The 21,331-nt window shown below is 36.9% G+C and overlaps 1 protein-coding gene and 1 long non-coding RNA gene across 21 annotated transcripts in view; both read right to left on the bottom strand.

Annotated features, from left to right (window-relative positions):
* Positions 1 to 21,331, bottom strand: part of LOC120413005 (neurobeachin) — a 283,022-nt gene that overhangs the window by 91,780 nt on the left and 169,911 nt on the right. The window lies entirely within an intron of this gene.
* On the bottom strand, positions 635 to 3,213 carry LOC128092457 (uncharacterized). Its single transcript, XR_008211790.1, has 2 exons — positions 1,781 to 3,213; positions 635 to 1,691 (listed from the first exon to the last, which is right to left on the bottom strand). It is a non-coding gene; the product is annotated as an uncharacterized LOC128092457 (long non-coding RNA).

Below are 21,331 nucleotides of genomic sequence, written 5' to 3'. Positions count from 1 at the left end.
AACGGCTCAACTCAACTCCCAACACTGTGTGAGTTTTTTTTTCTCGCGCCAAGTCTCATCCAAGTCTCATAATTCAAGGACGCAAGGACGACTTACTTCTTCTCCGTGGGCTTTGCCATTTTTATGCATATTTTTCCCCAAAGTCGGGGGAAAAGAAAAGTAATATCTTTATTTTTTTGTATGTTTGTGCCTAAAAAGAGATTTCCAACTTTTTGCGTCACAAATTTTATGAGTGTCTGCACTGGAAAAAAAATAATCTTGTTTGTTTTTAATTTTGCATTTTCTTTCTCACTTAAAGCAATGGACTTTTTTTAAAATGCATAGAAAATTTACACAAATTAAAATGAAATCAAAAATTCTTTAAATTCCCAGATAAAATTAAACTTTTTTCCAATTTTCTTCCCTTTGAGAAAGATGTCGTCACCGTTCATTCATCTTGCTAGGGTGTGTCGTGTGGGGTGGAATTTTGCCAGAAGTACTCCACCACTACAAAACCACCAACAGCATGACTGAAAATATGAGAAATGGTGGTGTAGCACATGTGTAATGAGTTTGTTACAATATCGCACGCGATTTTCTCCTCTCCCAGCTGAATTTATGCTTGCTTGGATTTAAAAAGGTAGCCCTTTTTTGGGGGGATGAAATTGAAATGTGACAAATCTGAACGCGCTTCGATGGATGTCATTTTGCGGGGAGGGGAATTTGAAATTTGAGTTAATATTTAGCTCATGAGTGAAATTGTGGCTATAAATTTAAAATAAGGGAAAGACGCGTGATGAATGATGAGTGAACTTGTTAATATGTAAATCTTCATAGAAAAACAATTCCTAAAAAATGACATTGTGATGACATGACATAATTTGAAAATATCTAAATCGATCAAAAAATATGTTCCCAAATTCACAAACATTTAATATTATCAACTTATAAAATAATTCGACGAATTCCTTATGGAAAACAGTTTCTTTGATTACATAACGATACCGGTGTGCTCTCTTTTTTTTAAGATTGCTGCAATTCCTATCTTGATACAGTATAGACTCGATTATCCGAAGCCTCGATTGTCCGAAGTTCGATTATCCGAAAATTTGTATGGGACTTAGGATAAAAGAATCACGAAAAATATTTTTTTTGTGTTCTTTCATTTTCTTATTTTAAACATAAAATTCGAGTTCAGCGACCCCATTTTAGTTAAATTTGAATGGGTCTAGCTCATTTCCCCGAATGACATTTCCCCGAATGCCATTTCCCCGAAAATCATTTCCCCTAATTGGTCACATCCCCGAATACCACTTCCCCTAATCAGCCACATCCCCGAATGCCATTTCCCCGAATATCATTTCCCCTAATCGGCTATATCCCCGAATGCCATTTCCCCTAATCGGCCATTTTCCCGAATGCCATTTCCCCGAAGTGACACTTACGCCAATTGCCGTTTATTTAAATTTAAATTTTCATATCCCCTAATCATCATTTTCGCTAAAGCCTTTTTCCATGACTAACAGTTATTTTCTTTCTCAATTTTACCGAACAAACAGCTTTTTCGGGTATAAAGTAAATCTTTCCCAGTTCCTGAGGGGAACACCCTTGAAGAGTATCGGGGCCGGCATTTACAAAGCGGATTCAGTGGCAGTTTCATTCTCAACTTAATGTTAACATGTTAAGGTTAATGTTAACATTCCATAGGTCGCCTCCCTAAGGTGTCGTGATAAGGTCCAGTTTGTGACGATACACTACCTTCCCTTTACTAAGCAATCGATTCCAGAAGGGAAAAGATCACCAGTTGTGTTGGTCCGAGCCGGGATTTGAACCCCGATCTACCGCTTACGAGGCGGAAGCGTTACCACTGGGCTACGTGGCTCGGTCTTTCGGGTTTTTCGGGTATGCTGTTGGTTAAATGTTGTAAATTGAGTAGTAAAGTGCTTTGTCAATTTTTATGAACAACGGTAAGAAACATGATTAAAAACCATTTCTGATAACGTTTTTTTTTCATTTTTATGCAAAAAAAAAATATTGACAAGACAACATTTTTCCGATGGATCAACAATGGTCCCCTTGGAACGAGCTGTCAAGTAGAAGCTTTTCTGCCAAGAAGGGCCGAGAAGCGAATTTTTAAAAATTGAATTACAAATCCATTTTAAATCCTTTGCGGTCGTTCAAAGGGTCATTGTACTCAGAAAAATAAGCCTTATCGTTGTGAACAATAATATCACAAATTTAAGCTTAATTTTAGGACCCAATTACAGTCCAGACTCGATTATCTGAAGCCTCGATTATCCGAAGTTTCGATTATCCGAAGTTCGATTATCCGATGGTTTGTATGGGACTTCGAATAATCGAATCAAGAACAATTTTTTTTTCGTTTTTTTCTTTTACTTGTTTTAAACATCAAATTTGAGTACTCGACCCCATTTTAGTCAAATTTGAATAGTTGATTGTCTATTAAATAATAAAATGCTTTTTTTCAATATTTCAACACCGCCATATTGGCCTTGGATTTAAAAGTTCTAAATCACTTTACCGTAGTTTAGGGGACATACGCTCGACAATAAAAAATTAGGCATCAACCAAATTTTTTTTCGTGATTCTATTATCCGAAGTTTCGATTATCCGAAGTGAAATTTTTCCGAAGCCTTCGGATAATCAAGTCTGGACTGTAGTAGATTTTTTTTGTTCAATTAACATTTGTATTCAACCGCATAATTAGATGTTGTTTTTGAGAAATTTGCAAGGAAATTTGCCTTTTTTCGAATTTTGTCAAAGAACCCAAAAATCGGACAAATAGGTACATAAGGCTGGTACAAATTTCATTTAAAGTTTTTGTTGATTATACTTTTCGCCAAATCCCAAACCAGCAATGTGAATAAAATAATCACTGTGTACGGGGTTCTGTACTACGAAAATCGCACGATATGTTTTTTGAATCATAATAAATAACAAAACTTCTATTGCATTATTATTATCATGTCTATAAGAAAAAAGTATTTGTTTCGAGAATATATGTATAAAAAACAGTCTGTAACAATATTCATTGTACTTGAATTTGAATTGAATCCCCCTAAAATGCTACGTCTGTTCTGATTGAAGCCAAAAAGAAAGTTGATCATTCAAGGCCAATACGAACCTTTAAATATGTTGTTTGATGTGATAAAAATTGTCATCATTTTTTTTCTTTTAAAATGCTATTTCCCCGAACGCGGTCAAGCGGAAATGCCCGGTGCCCAAGAGCGCGCGCGCTCCGGGCACCGGGCATTTCCGCTTGACCGCGTTCGGGGAAATGGCATTTAGGGAAATGACTATTCAGGGATATGACTAATCGGGTAAGTGGCATTCGGGATTGTGGCCCATTCGGGAAAATGGCATTCGGGGATGTGGACGATTAGGGAAAATGGGAAATTCGGGTAAATGGAATTCGGGGAAATGACTATTAGGGGAAGTGTCTTTTCGGGGAAGTGGCATTCGGGGAAATGTCCCTTCGGTAATATGGGTTTCGGGGAAATGTCATAGATTCAATTTGAATAGTTGATCGCTTATAAAATATAAAAAAGCATTTTTCCAAAATTCAATTTCCGCCATTTTGGCCGCCATCTTGGGTTTGAAAACTCTAAATTACTTTAACGTAGTTTACTGCCCATGATCGCATAAATGTCCCATATGCATTTTCATCACTTTTGAGTTAATGATGCAGTTTGGTTCAAAATCGTGTGCTCTTCCAAAAGAGCCTATAACATCCAGTACTTTGTTCTAGAAATCAGCAGGAAATCCACTTTTTTCGTGAAAACTTAACACGTAGCCTTTGTGTTTGTTTGTTTGTTTGTTTGTTTATTTCTTGTAGCGTAAAGGAAACCTTTTTTAATTTGCTACATTTCGATTTTACAGAGAATATTACATTAAATTGTCTTACATTACGGTTCACGTCACAGATACAATTAAGATTTATCGTTAATAATAAAGTTTTAAATCAGTTTTTGTGAAAAAAAAAGTCGAATATAGGATAGAATATCACAAGTTCTTTTAAAGAAAACTGGACAGTTGACTCTCGGTTGATATGGCCACAGCTTGTTGATCTTTACGTCGTTTCACGAAAACGATGCCCAACTTCGTGAAGACAGACGACAATTTGCCAGCCTCCTTCAGTCGCAGTGCAGCTCGCTTAATTTGGCGCGCCGCAAACGTCAGGTTCTCACTCACGAAGACTCGGCGTGTTGAGTCGATCCCCAGGTGTGATAACTGCAGGCTACATTTCTGCAGGTATCCACTGTAGAAATCGTCCCGGTGGTTCCTCAGGGCGAACTGCAGCATTATCAAACCGTTTTTCTCGCTGGAGTTGGATGTGTTGAGTCGCCGAACGTCAACGGGTGGTATTTGAGTTTCTTCGAGGCCAACATGCTTCCACATCGCCTTGAAATACGCAGCAAGATTTTCTTCCGGCAAAAACGGAACACCACTCACGATCAACTCGTTCCGCTTCTCAAGACCTCCGATTTCCTGGCTAATTCCGTCGACTTGTTCGTTCAGCGTTTGGAGAGCACCTTCGTTCACCGTGAATCTTGCAGCACACTCATCTTTGAAGCTGGCGATGTCGCGCGAAACAGCATCAAGCTTGTCGTCGAGCTCAGCCTTCACAGATTCGATTTTCTCGGTGATCGTTGTATTTACTGCATCAATTCGCTCTTGGGTGAGCTTAAACTGCTTGGTCATAGCATCCATCAGGTCTTCCAGGGTCACCGGTTTTGGAGTTCCATCGTCCGAATCGTCATCGGATCGACCGCGCTTTACCGGGTTTGTTTTGATTTCGCTTACGATCGGTGAAGTGTTGCACACAGACATGACGAGCCGCGGAACGTCGTAATAGTGTGCGTGAGATGCTACAACCATGAACCGGTTCAATTTACAGCAGAAAATGACTGCGTCTACGGCGTCTATCAAAAACAATCAGGAGAAACGGCGACACCCAGGACGGTCCGAATTGGTCACGGTGGAACTGTATAACGCGTAGGCGGTCGGAGCGGACACTCGGTGTTCTGCTGAGACGATTTCCGGAGGCTGCGGGCGCGGATGTACTTCGATATCAACGAGTTTAAAATGCACTGGATTCAACAACGTTTCACAACAGCGCACAGTGGGAGCGGTTATCAGTTTGTGTGAGACAAACTTCAAATGCGTTTTTCTCAGCTTGCTGTTTAGGGGTCATACTTAAGCCTGACAATCAAAAATAATAAAAGGAAAAAAAAATCTTTTCGTGATTCGATTATCCGAAGTGAAATTTTTCCGAGGTCTTCGGATAATCGAGTCTTGACTGTAGTACAAGAGAACACACGGAATCATAGAATCTATGTTTTTATTATGATTAGAGCATCGAAGTTAATTTTTAAAGAATTATGTTTGAATTACTTCAAACATCATCAGTTCTTTTTTTATTATTTTTGTGAGTTTACATTTTCTCGTGAAATATTGAAAATGAGTACCATCATCTGAGGCAAAACGGGACTCATGGGGCGAATTGGGACAGAATAGTTTTCTAAATTTTCAACTTTTAACTGCTCTAAAAACTGCTGTCCCTATTCAAACTGTACTCCCGTTTCGCCCCAGTTGACGATACTTTAAAGAAAATGTTTGTGAATATTTTTATACCGCATACATGACTTTGATAGGTTAAAGATTTTTTAGCAAAATTAAAAATTCATTACAAGTGCCAGAAGTAGTTTTCATTCATCCAATTTTTAAATGTTTTGAAAGTTGGTTGTTTAACTGTTATTATGAAAACATTATTAAACAGGTTTTCTTAAAAACTGTTGGTCATTTAGCCGAAGATCATTATTGCCAAACGTAAAAAAATGACAAAATGTTTTGGTAAATTTTAACATTTATTCAAACATGAACAGTTCTGAACAGGATTATTGAAAAGGTTTTTATTTATTTCTTTAAGTTTTTGCACTATCGAAAACATTAGAAGTTCTTTGAAAATAAATTGGATTTTCAACGAATCATTAAGGCATCATTCTTTGAAATGTGTTCAGTTCTTTGAAAATAAATAAGTTTTAAAAATATTTCTATTTGTTTTGGCGCTCTTTTTTTCTTTGAAATATTTGAAGAAACGGGTTTTTCTTTTGTTTTTGTGTTGTTTTTGCATACTTTTGAGCATGAGCAGTTCCTTGAAAAATAAAAGAAGTTTGAAAAACATGTTTTTGAAATATGTTTTCCAATTGTTATTTTTAAAGAGTAGTTGAGCAATTCTCTACGAAATCGGCCGCTTCCGAAAGGACTTGAGGCGTAATCTTACCACAAGTTGTTCCAGGATGCTTTCTTCGGACTGGCTGCGCTTGTGTTCGATCAGATTAGATTAGATTAGATTAGAAATCGGCCGCTTCCGACCATTTTTATTTTTTGTATTTTTTTATTTGGCTCAAACCTTGTGGGGTCCTTCCCTATGACCAAAGAAACTATTTTGTGTCATTGGTTCACCCATACAAGTCTCCATACAATTTTGGCAGCTGTCCATACAAAAATGGTACGTAAATATTCAAACAGCTGTAACTTTTGAGTGAATTTTCTGATCAATTTGGTGTCTTGAGCAAAGTTGAAGGTATTGTTGAGCACTATTGAGAAAAAAAAACAGGTACACGGAAAACAATTTGCCGATTTGTTATAAACATTTTTTCACAAAAACTCAATTTCCCAAAACACGTATTTTTATATTTTCGAGATTTTTTGATATGTTTTAGGGGACAAAAACCCGCAACTTTTGAGCTATAGAGAAGTATGGTCAAAAATCTGACGCCGAGTTATGATTTTTTGAAAAAAATGTGATTTTTGGAAAAAATCGAAATTGTAAACCAAAAAAAAAATTTACCTCAATTTTTTATTTAGAATTGAATTTGCAATCGAAAAGTACTTTACAGATTTTTTGATAAAGGGCTCCGTTTTCAAGATATAGCCACCGAAAGTTTGATTTTAACGAAAAATTTGCAGTTTTACGATTTTTAAAAATAGTGACCATGAGTGACCATTTCTGACATTTTTTTTTTAAGGTTAGGCGTAATATTGAATGTTTGGCCCTTTTAAAATGTAAGTCTTGATTCAAAAAAATTCAAAATGTTGTTTTCGAAAAAATCGGAAAATTTCACGCATTCCTTCCAACGAGAAAAGAAATATCATTTATTTTGATGTGAGGGAGCATTCTTTTATTATGTAACGCAACAAATGGATTGTTGGACCCACTGCCCCCTCGTAACCAAATTTCCCTTCAAATTTTTAATTTTTGTGTGGAGCGTTACAGAGTTATTCATTATTATTTATTACCAGTTATTCAGAATAATAATTTGAAACGAAAATTGTTATCAAAGCTCCAAACGTAAGCTTAATCTTAAAATAAATTCTAATCAAGTAAAAATTTAAATTTTTGAATATTTTCATTTAATTTCATTGAAAGGGAAGAAGATTTAAAAAATATGTAAATTTTTGCATTATTTTATAAATGTGCACTTTTTTTGTTGTAATGTTTTGCCTCTTCAATCAAATTGGTCAAATTAAAGCTTCATAATCTAATCTAATCTAATCTAATCAGACCCTAGCGCAGCCAATCTTTCGAAGGGATCCTGGAGAGTGCCTTAGGTTAGATGACGCCTAGCACTCTTCTTGTCATTTATTAACATTTGTAGTGCGCCATTGCATTAGAATGCATTGTAACATCACAAGCGTTAAAGCGGCCAGGCCTACTGCGTAAAGCCATATCGCAGAGATGATTCGTAATTGGGTTGAGTTTGAGCACTGAGTGTTCGAACAACAACATAGTTCTGAATCGACAGGGGAGGAAGAAGCGTGGGGACACACCACCATACGCTCCGAAATTTGGTTGTATTCGTTGGGAGCACCATGCTAAGAAGGTTTGGTACTCCGGGACCCTCTGGGATGGGACATTGTATTTCCACGAATGCCCTGGACACTATTTGCCGTGGTTATAGCGCCACAACCCGCTCTCTGTAATAGTATTCCTAATTCCAGTCCACGCTCACCAAGTCGTCATGGCCTAGTGGTTAGCATTTTTGCTTACCAATCCAAAGGACGGAGGATCGAACCCCGCCTCGAGCGACTTTGGTTTTTCGTTCAAATTCATCATTTCTAATTTTTCTTAACTTTCTCGTTGGGAGCGGATGGGAATCGAACCCAGAACCATTCGCTTACAAAGCGAACACCGTAACCAGTCAGCCACGGCCGCTCCATAGGTCAAATTAAAGCTTCATAAAAAAATAAATTTTGAGACTTTAGACCGGATTGAAATAGCTGAAAATACATTGCTAATTTTGGAATAATTGTGATCATCTGTTTAGCATTTTGCGCTTTATTAGATTGACATTTGGGAAACAAAGCCAGCATTTTTTTTATGTTTGTTTTTCTTTTGAACAGAACGTTTCTCACGAAACGTCAAAAAAAGATTTTTTATGTTCAAAATGAAACAATCAACCAAAGTACAATTGAAAAACGTCTGTCATTAATCTTCCACAACGCCCAAGGATTTACACCGAAAGGTGAGGCAAACACATTTTTTCAAGAAGGTGTCAACCGAGAGGTGCGTGCCAATCAGATATTATCACGAATATAGCCGAAGCAATTAGCAGGTGCTCTGCTCTTCGCCACTGCCACTAATATCTCAGCCTCCTCCGCCGAACACGCTCCCCATCCAATAAACCTTCGTTTACTCCCATTAATTCGCCGCCTAATGGCGGCATTCTTTTAACAAGACAGGACAATAAACCAACGACCGGCTTCCCCGAACCTTTTACCCCGGCGGATCACACTTCGGATGGCCTGACCTGAGTGGGTGGATCATCGTCAAGGAGAGAAGTTCCTCCACCACCTTGGTAATGGCATTTCGTCACTGTTGTGGTCGCTTGACGTAATTGTTTACTTTATTTGACGTTTGCTAAACATTCCAATATTTTCTATCGATATTTCCACAAAACAAGTCAAAGTTGTGTGACAGAATCCGCTTCAGTCACTCTGGCAATACGGTGCAACTGTCAAAAAGAAAGTCCTTCTGTAAACACTGTTTTGAATAAATTTTCAAGGCTCAATCCATCTTTGACTGTTGCAAAAAGTGCCAAAACGATTGTTTTTGTTTGTTTCTTACTTTCAAACTAAACTTTGTCAAAATTTGCCAAAATAGGGTTGCCAAACGTTAGATTTTTCCAAGCTCAACTTTTGACAGTTATGCAGAGTTTTTAAAACTACCGGACATTGAACAAATCTTTGACAGGAATCCATTTTGACAGCTAAAAACAATTGAGAGGTGTTAAGTGGCGTCACCAATGTTGCGTCAAGTGACACTTGCGACAAGCGACCACAACGGCAACCACAACACTCAGGTGCGCTCTCCTTATCAGAACCCTGGCACGAGTAATTAACGTGATTAACGCGACGACGCAGACAATTTCTGCCGTCAAACGTCAAAAGAAGTTCGAGACGACGCGTTGTCTTGGAGCTCAAAGAGGTTGAATGATGGAAGGAGGGCGCGTCATCCGTCATCGGCAGATAATTCATTAAATCTGAGCAGCGATGAAAGCGCGATTATCGAGCCGGCCTAATTGAAAACTGACTGATCTGTCTAAGTGATTTGCGCGAGATTTATTTCCCGAAGGGCCCTTAACCTGATCAAGATGAAGTACTTGATTAAATGAAGCATTATTTATTCAATTACCAGGTCGTAACAGCATGCTCAAACATGACTTCAGCCTCAAGTATTGTCGATTTCACGAAGATGTAATCGCGCAAACCCTTCGAAATTGCAAACAATAAAACAAAATAATTCCCCAGCGTAACATTTACTCAATTTCTTTTGGTAGCCGCGCGCCGCGCCAGAACTGCTTTCTTTTCGTTTATTTTGACATTTACCGGGTTGCCAGTAAATATTAATGTGTCGTAACAAACAAAAAAACAGGTCCATGTAACTTCCGGGGTGCCGGAAATTGACGTTGCTTCTCCCGAATGACATGCCAGGAAATTGCTGAGCTCGAGTACTTAACCATACATTTTATGAGATATTTGACGAGATGAACCTTTTATTTTGACCGTTGCAGAACACTTTTGACAAGGTTCAACTTTGTTGAAGACTGCAAAGCGATTCAATTTCAACTGGAAATTGCAAATAAACAGTGTTAGGTCGAATCGCTTTACAATCTTCGACAAACTTGCTCAAAAAATCTTAAAGACTTCAGAAGGGCAGCAGAGGGTTAAGCAGGTCTATTCACCTTTATACAAGGGTGTGTGAAAGAATTTACTGCTGCACACAAACACATCCGACTTTATATGTTTACATTGGAACTTGCCTTTTTCCCTCCTCACAATGGCTGCATTGTAAGAAAACAGCGAAAAGAAGAGGAAAAGTAGCACTTTTAACCCCCACTTTCCGCACCTAAATTTGGCGATTACAACTCCCTCCCCCTCTCGTTTCTTTTTTACCGGGCCATAACATTCTGAATGAAAAGCGTCGTAACCTCGTGTGTGTGCGAGTGTTTAAACAGCGAGTGTGAAGGAGGGGAAATTCCGGAAAAGCGGCGGAAGCGCCAAAAGTAATCGAATACAATAGGGCTGGGTTGGAGCGCCCATAAAGAGGAATAGGGGTGGGACTTGAATGTTTTTTTTTCACCTTGTTTTTATTTTTCCTTTCGGCAAATGCATGTGAATGTGGTTGTCACCCTTCAATCACGACTCTCGACGAGGAAGTGCAGTGAACTGAAAAGTCAAAAACACAAAGGAAATGAAGTGCAAGAGCTTGGAAGCGATGATTGTCGATGATTTAAACGTTTTTGAAGGGAGTTAATAAAGGTTTTGTTCAGTTGGTCGCTTTCCAATTATTTCAGACTTTAAGATTTCTAGATTTTTAGATTTTTCGATTTTTCGATTTTTCGATTTTTAGATTTTTCGATTTTTTGATTTTTTGATTTTTCGATTTTTCGATTTTTAGATTTTTAGATTTTTAGATTTTTAGATTTTTAGATTTTTAGATTTTTAGATTTTTAGATTTTTAGATTTTTAGATTTTTAGATTTTTAAATTTTTTGATTTTTAGATTTTTAGATTTTTAGATTTTTAGATTTTTAGATTTTTAGATTTTTAGATTTTTAGATTTTTAGATTTTTAGATTTTTAGATTTTTAGATTTTTAGATTTTTTGATTTTTAGATTTTTAGATTTTTAGATTTTTAGATTTTTAGATTTTTAGATTTTTAGATTTTTAGATTTTTAGATTTTTAGATTTTTAGATTTTTAGATTTTTAGATTTTTAGATTTTTAGATTTTCAGATTTTTATATTTTTATATTTTTATATTTTTAGATTTTTAGATTTCTAGATTTTTAGATTTTTAGATTTTTAGATTTTTAGATTTTTAGATTTTTAGGTTTTTAGATTTTTAGATTTTTAGATTTTTGGATTTTTGGATTTTTAGATTTTTAGATTTTTAGATTTTTAGATTTTTAGATTTTTAGATTTTTAGATTTTTAGATTTTTAGATTTTTAGATTTTTAGATTTTTAGATTTTTAGATTTTTAGATTTTTAGATTTTTAGATTTTTAGATTTTTATATTTTTAGATTTTTAGATTTTTAGATTTTTAGATCTTTAGATTTTTAGATTTTTAGATTTTTAGATTTTTAGATTTTTAGATTTTTAGATTTTTAGATTTTTAGATTTTTAAATTTTTAGATTTTTAGATTTTTAGGTTTTTAGATTTTTAGATTTTTAGGTTTTTAGGTTTTTAGGTTTTTAGGTTTTTAGATTTTTAGATTTTTAGATTTTTAGATTTTTAGATTTTTAGATTTTAAGATTTTTAGATTTTTAGATTTTTAGATTTTTAGATTTTTAGATTTTTAGATTTTTAGATTTTTAGATTTTTAAATTTTAAGATTTTTAGATTTTTAGGTTTTTAGATTTTTAGGTTTTTAGGTTTTTAGATTTTTAGATTTTTAGATTTTTAGATTTTTAGATTTTTAGATTTTTAGATTTTTAGATTTTTAGATTTTTAGATTTTTAGATCTTTAGATTTTTAGATTTTTAGCTTTTTAGATTTTTAAGATTTTTAGATTTTTAGATTTTTAGATTTTTAGAATCATGAAATTATAGAATTCTGAGATTTCAAAGAGATTTTGTTATCAACCTGTTTTTCTTCCAGGAACCCCCCTCAAAATACCACGTTACGCAAATTGCATTACTTCCAGGCACATGAAAGTCGCAAAACAACTTCTTCAATCCACGAAATCCACGTCTGTCTTCATTTCACTCCTAGGAGACTCTAACTCGTAGAAGCACAAATATCTTGCCCGAAATTCTCCGGCACAAAAATAAACCAAGCAGACTAACAAAAACAAGCAGCTCAACTCGTACGAAATTCGACAGCGGAAGCAGCTGATACCATCCTTCTTTTATGGAGTGCAAAAAAGTCTTCATATCCTGCCAGCAGACAGGTGGCTTTGACGTTGAAGTAAGAGCCTCTACCTTGGTGGGAGTTGAGCTTGTTTACAGGTTTGACAAAGGAGCTGTTTCTTGGAATTTAAGAAGTGGATGTTTTTAGTACACTTCGAGATAATTTTAAATTTATAAAAGAATATGTAAAAAAACAATTTCACAGAATAATAATCTCCCAATCTTACAAAATTTAAAAAATCTTAATCCTAATATCAATCGTTGAATTGTACAATCTTGCAATGAAATTTAAACGAAGTGCAATGAAATTTATAAAGTGTCTTTTATGATGAAGGTGATGTGCTTTTGCATGCGATTTTACCATCGGATTTTTTGCTTTGCTGTTTACAGTTAAAAACAATGCATATTTTCCTTTGAAATTTGCTTTAAATCTCATTTTTGTCGTCCTACTAAAAAAATGTCCACCTTTTTGCCAAGCGACCCTTCGTCACAGTGTCAAATCCGGTGGCACGGCCCTGATACTTTGTCCACCCGAAAAAGGTCTTGCTTCTGGTACCCAAAATGGTACACAACCATTTTTCACCGGTGACAACAACTGACACTTGTTCTCAGGCTCAAGATTTCAAGCAACGGTGCGAAACCGGAAAAAGAACGCCCCTTCTTAGGAGGGTGAAGGAAAAATCTAGGTGAAAAATAGATTTCCGTGATGGGGTGGCAGCAGTTGTTACAAATAAGCAGTTTAGAGATTTCCGTAACTTTACCGCTCGAGATTAATTCGAAAGCAAATAGTTTTTAAATAAAAAGGAACAAATTTTCGTCGAAAAATTGTACAGATTTCATTTTATGATAAAAATAAAATTAATCTTTCAGTAAACAGAGCGCAACTTTCCCCGAGGGAAACGAGTCGTTAGCAAATCCCAATCTGTCACCTCTTCCAAGAATGCCCATCATCATCATGATTGTAGTCCTCCATAATTTATGAAGGTTTGAAGGCTTCCACTCCGGGGTTCAGTCGGGCATGAAGCAACGCGCAAAATAGTTATTAATAAAATGCTTCAGGTTCGCCGAAAATGGACCATTTTGCACAATAATTAATCACTCGACGTTCTCAAGCGGCCGCGAAGATTTATTTGTGACAGCAATTTTCTCTCACCTGTCATACTCTCGTTTACTCTCTCAAATTGCCCTCTCTTCTAATTACGTGACAGTAACACGTCGAAGCGCGTGTGAAAAGGGAATGGAAAAAAGAGAGGAATCGCAAGGTGAGTGGAAACAGGTGAGCAAATGTCGTTTTGACAATAAAGCAACAATTATATACGTTTATGAAAGATTCGCATTCGCATTCGCATGGAGATGGTGATCTTAGCGGGTTGCAGACTGGATTTCGTCATGTATGTGTGATGATTGTCCAGCCCAGGTTGCTTATAAATTGATTAAAGGGAATTAAAACCAATTCTACCAGAACCGGAAAGGCAGCACCATGAGAGCCATCCATTGCCGGCCGCTCCCATCTCCACCATTCACCGGGGCAGGAATAAGGATTAGGAGCACGGGAAATGTTGATGCTTGACTTACTAAGAAAAAGGTAGCGAAACCGCAGGCTCTTTTTCCCAACCCTATTGTGGAACTCAATCAAATTGACCGTTTGACCAAATTTAATTGAATTTAAACAACAGGGCTGCGTAAGTGTCGCGTGGAGTTGGTAGTTGTGGAAGGTAAAGGTCTGGGAGTCGCCCTAAGCAAGCGATACGACCAGTGGCATTAATTAGGTTAATGGATAGGCTATTATTCTCAAGGCAAGCAATCGGATGCTGCTGTTGAGACAATTCCCGTTATATACGTTTATGAAAGATTACTCATTTAATGATTATTTTCTTATAGATTGCGTTCAACTCTGATTTTATTTGATTGGCTCATTGCAACTGTATAAAAAAATCTCTCATTGTTTTTACCGAATTAAAAAAAAAAACATCCTGAATTTAAGTGTAACTCACCCAAGAATTTTGTAAAAAAAATTCCCCAGTACTTGCTTAAGCATGTTCTATTTTGAAGAAATGGAGGATCCTAGATTATACATAAAGTCACTTTCAGAAAAATAGATTCACTGAATCTAAAATACTTTGTTTTATTTCTAGGAAAATATGCAAAATTTGTTTTCATTTCAACCTCCGCATTTAATCATCCCCCTCCGGAATTTTCTAAATCCATCGAAACATCGAAATGAATATCTTAGCACGGCGTGTTGTTATGTTTTCCAATGTAAAGTAATCATGTGCGTCATCATTCTGGGAAGAGGCATTAACTGTGTCGAAAGCATCTAATTTCGGCAGCCGAGATTAGAATAAGTATGGGAAGTAGGGGGAGTGGAAAAGTACGTGGGTTGGCACGTGTGGGGTAAGAGCTTTAAGGTGTTTCTAGAGGGTGGCGCGGAATTTTGGAGGAATTTGGAACTCTCGAAAAGTGAAGGAAATTTGGTTGTAGTGACGCATCAAACTAGCGTGGGTAGAATTATTTCAAAATTTGCAATATTTCATATTACCAAATATTAAAAATTAAGAAATCACTAGATTTAAGATGATATCAGGGTCATCTTCAATATCTAACGCTGCCAGGCATCTAAATTATAAAAGTTTTCAGATTTTTAATCTACAATCATGATTGATTTCATATGTTTGAAAGAATTTTAATTGGTTTAGATCAGACTTGCTCAACTTTATTAGCCATTTTTTCCACAATTTTGGCAGCCAAAATAACATGGGACTAGCCTGATAAAGAACGAAACAAGTGGTCCGATGAACAATATATTTGGGTAATTCTCCGCCAACTCACACAGCAGTTGCCCCGACCCCTCTTCGATTTGCGTGAAACTTTGTCCTAGGGGTAACTTTTGTCCCTGATCACGAATCCGAGGTCCGTTTTTTGATATCTCGTGACGGAGGGGCGGTATGACCCCTTCCATTTTTGAACATGTGAAAAAAGAGGTGTTTTTCAATAATTTGCAGCCTGAAACGGTGATGAGATAGAAATTTGGTGTCAAAGGGACTTTTATGTAAAATTAGACGCCCGATTTGATGGCGTACTCAGAACTCTGAAAAAACGTATTTTTCATCGAAAAAAACCCTAAAAAAGTTTTGAAAACTCTGCCCTTTTCCGTTACTCGACTGTAAATTTTTTTGGAACATGTCATTTTATGGGAAATTTAATGTTCTTTTCGAATCTACATTGACCCAGAAGGGTCATTTTTTCATTTAGAACAATTTTTTTCATTTTAAAATTTCGTGTTTTTTCTAACTTTGCAGGGTTATTTTTTAGAGTGTAACAATGTTCTACAAAATTGTAGAACAGACAATTACAAAAATTTTGATTTATAGACATAAGGGGTTTGCTTATAAACATCAAGAGTTAACGCGATTTTACGAAAAAAAGTTTTGAAAAAGTTGGTCGTCATCGATCATGGCCGTTCATGGTCACCCGCGACAGACACGGACGACGAAACAAAGAGAAACGCAAAAAGTAACTTTTTCAAAACTTTTTTTCGTAAAATCGCGATAACTCGTGATGTTTATGAGCAAACCCCTTATGTCTATATATCAAAATTTTTGTAATTGTCTGCTCAACAACTTTGTAGAACATTGTTACACTCTAAAAAATAACCCTGCAAAGTTAGAAAAAACACGAAATTTTAAAATGAAAAATTTTGTTCTAAATGAAAAATGACCCTTCTGGGTCAATGTAGATTCGAAGAGAACATTAAATTTCCCATAAAATGACATGTTCCAAAAAATTTTACAGTCGAGTAACGGAAAATGGGAGAATTTTTTAAACTTTTTAAGTGTTTTTTTCGATGAAAATACGTTTTTTCGGAATTCTGAGTACGTCATCAAATCGGGCGTCTAATTTTACATAAAAGTCCCTTTGACACCAAATTTCTAGCTCATCACCGTTTCAGGCTGCAAATTATTGAAAAACACCTCTTTTTTCACATGTTCCAAAATGGAAGGGGTCGTACCGCCCCTCCGTCACGAGATATCAAAAAACGGACCTCGGATTAGTGATCAGGGACAAAAGTTACCCCTTAGGACAAAGTTTCACGCAAATTGAAGAGGGGTCGGGGCAACTTTTCCCGATTTCGTGTGAGTTGGTAGAGAATTACCCAGTAATATTGCATTTTTTTCCCTTTTAGTTCTTTAATATTGATATCGGCATTTAAAATCGAGTGCAGTTTGGGTGACAGTTGGAAAGCTCAGCTCAGCTTATCGAAACAAAAAAATATTGTAGAAATAGGCACTGTTTATAAAAAACGAAAAATTGGTGATTTTTTTCCTCAAGATGTGCAATTCTCCACTAGAACCGGAAATGGATTTTATTTATATTTGTATAAACTTTGTGGAGGCCTTCCCTGTGACCAAAGAAGCCATTTTGTGGCATTGGTTCACTCTTTCAAGGCTCAATACAGTTTTGGCAGCTGTCAAAACAAAAATGGTACATAATAATTCGAAAATCTGTAACCTTTGCAGAAATTTTCTGATCGACTTGGTGTCTTCGGCAAAGTTGTATGTATTGACGATTAAAAAATTAGGTACATGGAATTATTTGCGATTTTAAAATTAATTTTTCTTTAAAAAAAAATCATTTTCTAAAAATCCGTTTTCTTTAATTTTTATTTTTTTTTTAATGTTTTAGGGAACAAAAAACCGCGACTTTTGAGCCATAGAGAAGTATTTTTTGGAAAAAATAGAATATAAATGGGTAATTCTCTACCAACTCACACGAAATCGGGAAAAGTTGCCCCGACCCCTCTTCGATTTGCGTGAAACTTTGTCCTAAAGGGTAACTTTTGTCCCTGATCACGAATCCGAGGTCCGTTTTTTGATATCTCGTGACGGAGGGGCGGTACGACCCCTTCCATGTAGATGCGAAAAGTATATTAAATTTCCCATAAAATTACATGTTCCAATTTTTTTAACAGTCGAGTAACGGAAAATGGCAGAGTTTTTATAAACTTTTTAAGTGCTTTTTTTGATTAAAAACACGTTTTTTTTTTATTCTGAGTAGGTACACCATCAAATCGGGCGTCTAATTTTACATAAAAGTTCCTTTGACACCAAATTTCTATCTCTTCACCGTTTCAGGCTGAAAATTATTGAAAAACACCTCTTTTCACGTCACGAGATATCAAAAAACGGACCTCGGATTCATGATCAGGGACAAAAGTTACCCTTTAGGACAAAGTTTCACGCAAATCGAAGAGGGGTCGGGGCAACTGCTGTGTGAGTTGGTGGAGAATTACCCAAATAGAAATTTTAGTCAAACAGTCAATAGTATGCGCATTTGAAATGTAAGTCTTTATTTAAACCTTTTTTTCGAAAGGATCATGCAATTACACAAATGTTTCATTTTTCGACATTGAAAATTGGGTCAGTAGTTGTTGAAATATTGGCATTAGCAAATGTGGGAATGTTTGGAAAAGATTTGAAAAACTTCAAATTTCAAATTTTCTGAACTTTAGAAGGAATAGGAAATTATGGACACTATTTAAAAAAATCGAAAAACAGGAATTTTTCAGTCAATATTATTTTTTTGTGGCTTTAAATTGAAAACGGTGCATTTTATCAAAAAATCTGTAAAGTACTTTTCGATTAGAGACTTGATTTTACGTTAAACTCTGAAATCACAAGAAATATTTGTATGTTTTTATGGCTTTAACAACATTTACAAATTTTATTTAAAGTTTTTGTCACCCCCTTGTCGGTCTGAAAAATCAGAAGGCAAAACAAATATTTTTTCAAAAAACTTCAAAATGTCAATGAAAATTTAAGTGAAATTAGCATAAATCAATTGAAAATGCATTCCCCTGCGTTTAGAATCATATTTAGCATGTTTGGGTTAATTTAAAAATCTTTGGTTTTTCTTTTTTAATTTTTGATGTACACTACCGCAAAAAGTTTTTGTTCGCTAAAATTTTTATTCATGAAAAAAAATTCCATAAGCGCAAACACATTTTGTTAAAAAAAATGTAAAAAAATAAAAATTCAAAAAATACGGGTTTTGGGAAATTGTGTTTAAGTGAAAAAAGTAATTAAAATCGATCAGTTCAAAAGTTAGAGATTTTCGAATATTTACGTACCATTTTTGTATGGACAGCTGCCGAAATTGTATGGAGACTTGTATGGATGAACCAATGACAAATATTAAATGGTCGAAATCGGCCGATTTCGTGGAGAATTACTCAAGTCTTAAAAGTGTATTTATTATGTCCCAAAATTTTAAATATAAAAATTAATTATGTCTTGAACCTGCTATTGGAAATTTTTTGAAAGTCGCTAAAACTCATTTTTATAAAGACAAACGAGCATTTCATTGTTTCCCGTCTCCATTGTACTTATTTCGAATGCTCCATCATGCAATTTCACAAATTCATAAATTCCCATACACCCACAAACACAATAACTTTCATTGTTATTTTTGGCGATTGCCATCGTGTCTCAACGTCACCGAATAGAAAAAAGTATGTCAAAAAAGGACCTCTCCCCGTTGCTTTCAAGAATTCGCGTCAACTCAAAAGTTAGAAGGTTAATGAATAGCCCGCTGTTGAGGGGGGCTGTGTTTGGCAACGTTTGTTGCAACATCACGATGGAAATATCCGCGGGAGAGGGCAATATCCTTTGGGAGGGAAAGGATCGTCAGAATTGTTCCGAGAACGAAAGCGACACGGTGGCACCACCAAACCTTCATCGGAGACTTTGGGAATTGTTTCAAGTTGAAAAGAATTGATGCGAATTTCGGTGAGGGTGAGATTCCTCTGAAGTGCAGTGGAGCTTGACAAAAAGGTTAGAGGGTCTATTTTTGGACTAATGTCACAAAATTTGTTTTAAATCAAATTTTGGATTCATTTAGAAAATGTAACGTCCTAAGTATTGCTGATGCATCATAACCATTCAAAAGTCACTGTTGAAAATAAGTCGAAAAAAGCTCCCCAACCCCTTAATTTCGTCTTAATCAAGTTCAATGGCTTTCGAGAGAGCTTGAAAGTTGACTGTTGCTTCGAAGGGTCGTCCGGGTTGTGGCCGCTGATTTATGGTGAATTTTAAAGTTCTCGACAGCAGTCATCTGTTACATAACCCCTTTCCCGTGAAGAACTTAATGGTGAAAACTTTTGAAAGCATTTAACTTGTAGTTCGCTGCGATGGTAATTCGATTTGACAAACTCATTACCGACGGCTTCGCACTGGAGGGGAAGGTTTGCACGCTGATTTAGTGATGGTGCAGTGGTTTGTTACCTTTCAGTCGGTTGAATGCTCAGTAATCTTCCATTTTAAACGATTTGTGACGGGTTAACTCACCTGAAAAGAGAAAAAAAAAATTTTGTTAGCTCGATGTTTAAGCGTTTATGTTTGTTTATAAAGTTTAGTAGCAAAATTTTGAACCGGGGTTTTGATTTGAGCATGAGCATGAGCATGAGCATGAGAGACCACCCATGGTTGTCCTTCTCCGTTGCTGAACAGGACCATAATATCCCATCAGCACAACCGGTCACACGCATCAACGATCAAATGATGTTTCCCTTATCAACAGCATGCATGAATGCGCTGAAAAGATAAAACATCACGATCATCAAAACTAGAGCCGGTGCGAATAGGAAACAGTCGTTGGCCACCAACGGCGCCCGCCATGTCAGTTTGTAGATCTCGAGGGAATGGGACGGGAATGTTAGTTAGCACAGGCTGCTACCAAGGGTGGGTTCTATACGATATCCACACCCCCGCGTGTGCCGGAAAACTACTTCTACTTGGGATTTTGTTAGTGGGTAAGGGTAATGGCCAGGATTCAACATAGAGGATGATGATGCGACCCAATAATCAATAAATTTTGTTTAATGGTGTGATGTATTATGCATTCTCAAGGCAATCAGTCGGAGTATGCGGATGAGACTATTCCCGGTTATTTGGTTTTGAGTTTAGCATAAATGATTCAATCTTAGACAGCCGGCTGTGGAAAGATAAAACCAACTAAAATGCGAAAACGCGAAACCGCCCGGATCGAAACGCACAATCGGAGGAACAACAAAGACGGAAACGGCAACGGAAATCCTGCGTGAGGACCGCGACGCACACCGTTCAAATTCTCCAACGCAACTGTCAAACATCCCGAAACCGCCCGGATCGAAATACACGCACAATCGGGGGGACAACAAAGACGGAAACGGCAACGAAAATCCTGCGTGATGACTGCGACGCACACCGTTCAAATTCTCCAACGCAACTGTCAAACATCCCGAAACCGCCCGGATCGAAATTCACGCACAATCGGGGGGACAACAAAGACGGAAACGGCAACGAAAATCCTGCGTGAGGACCGCGACGCACACCGTTCAAACTCTCCAACGCAACTGTCAAACAATCCGAAACCGCCCGGATCGAAATTCACGCACAATCGGGGGGACAACAAAGACGGAAACGGCAACGAAAATCCTGCGTGAGGACCGCGACGCACACCGTTCAAACTCTCCAACGCAACTGTCAAACAATCCGAAACCGCCCGGATCGAAATTCACGCACAATCGGGGGGACAACAAAGACGGAAACGGCACCGAAAATCCTGCGTGATGACCGCGACGCACACCGTTCAAACTCTCCAACGCAACTGTCAAACATCCCGAAACCGCCCGGATCGAAATTCACGCACAATCGGGGGGACAACAAAGACGGAAACGGCAACGAAAATCCTGCGTGATGACCGCGACGCACACCGTTCAAACTCTCCAACGCAACTGTCAAACATCCCGAAACCGCCCGGATCGAAATTCACGCACAATCGGGGGGACAACAAAGACGGAAACGGCAACGAAAATCCTGCGTGAGGACCGCGACGCACACCGTTCAAACTCTCCAACGCAACTGTCAAACAATCCGAAA

Source organism: Culex pipiens, chromosome 1, assembly GCF_016801865.2.
Source record: "Culex pipiens pallens isolate TS chromosome 1, TS_CPP_V2, whole genome shotgun sequence".
In the NCBI taxonomy this organism is placed as follows: Eukaryota; Metazoa; Arthropoda; class Insecta; order Diptera; family Culicidae; genus Culex; species Culex pipiens.
This window is presented reverse-complemented; position numbering and strand designations above follow the sequence as displayed.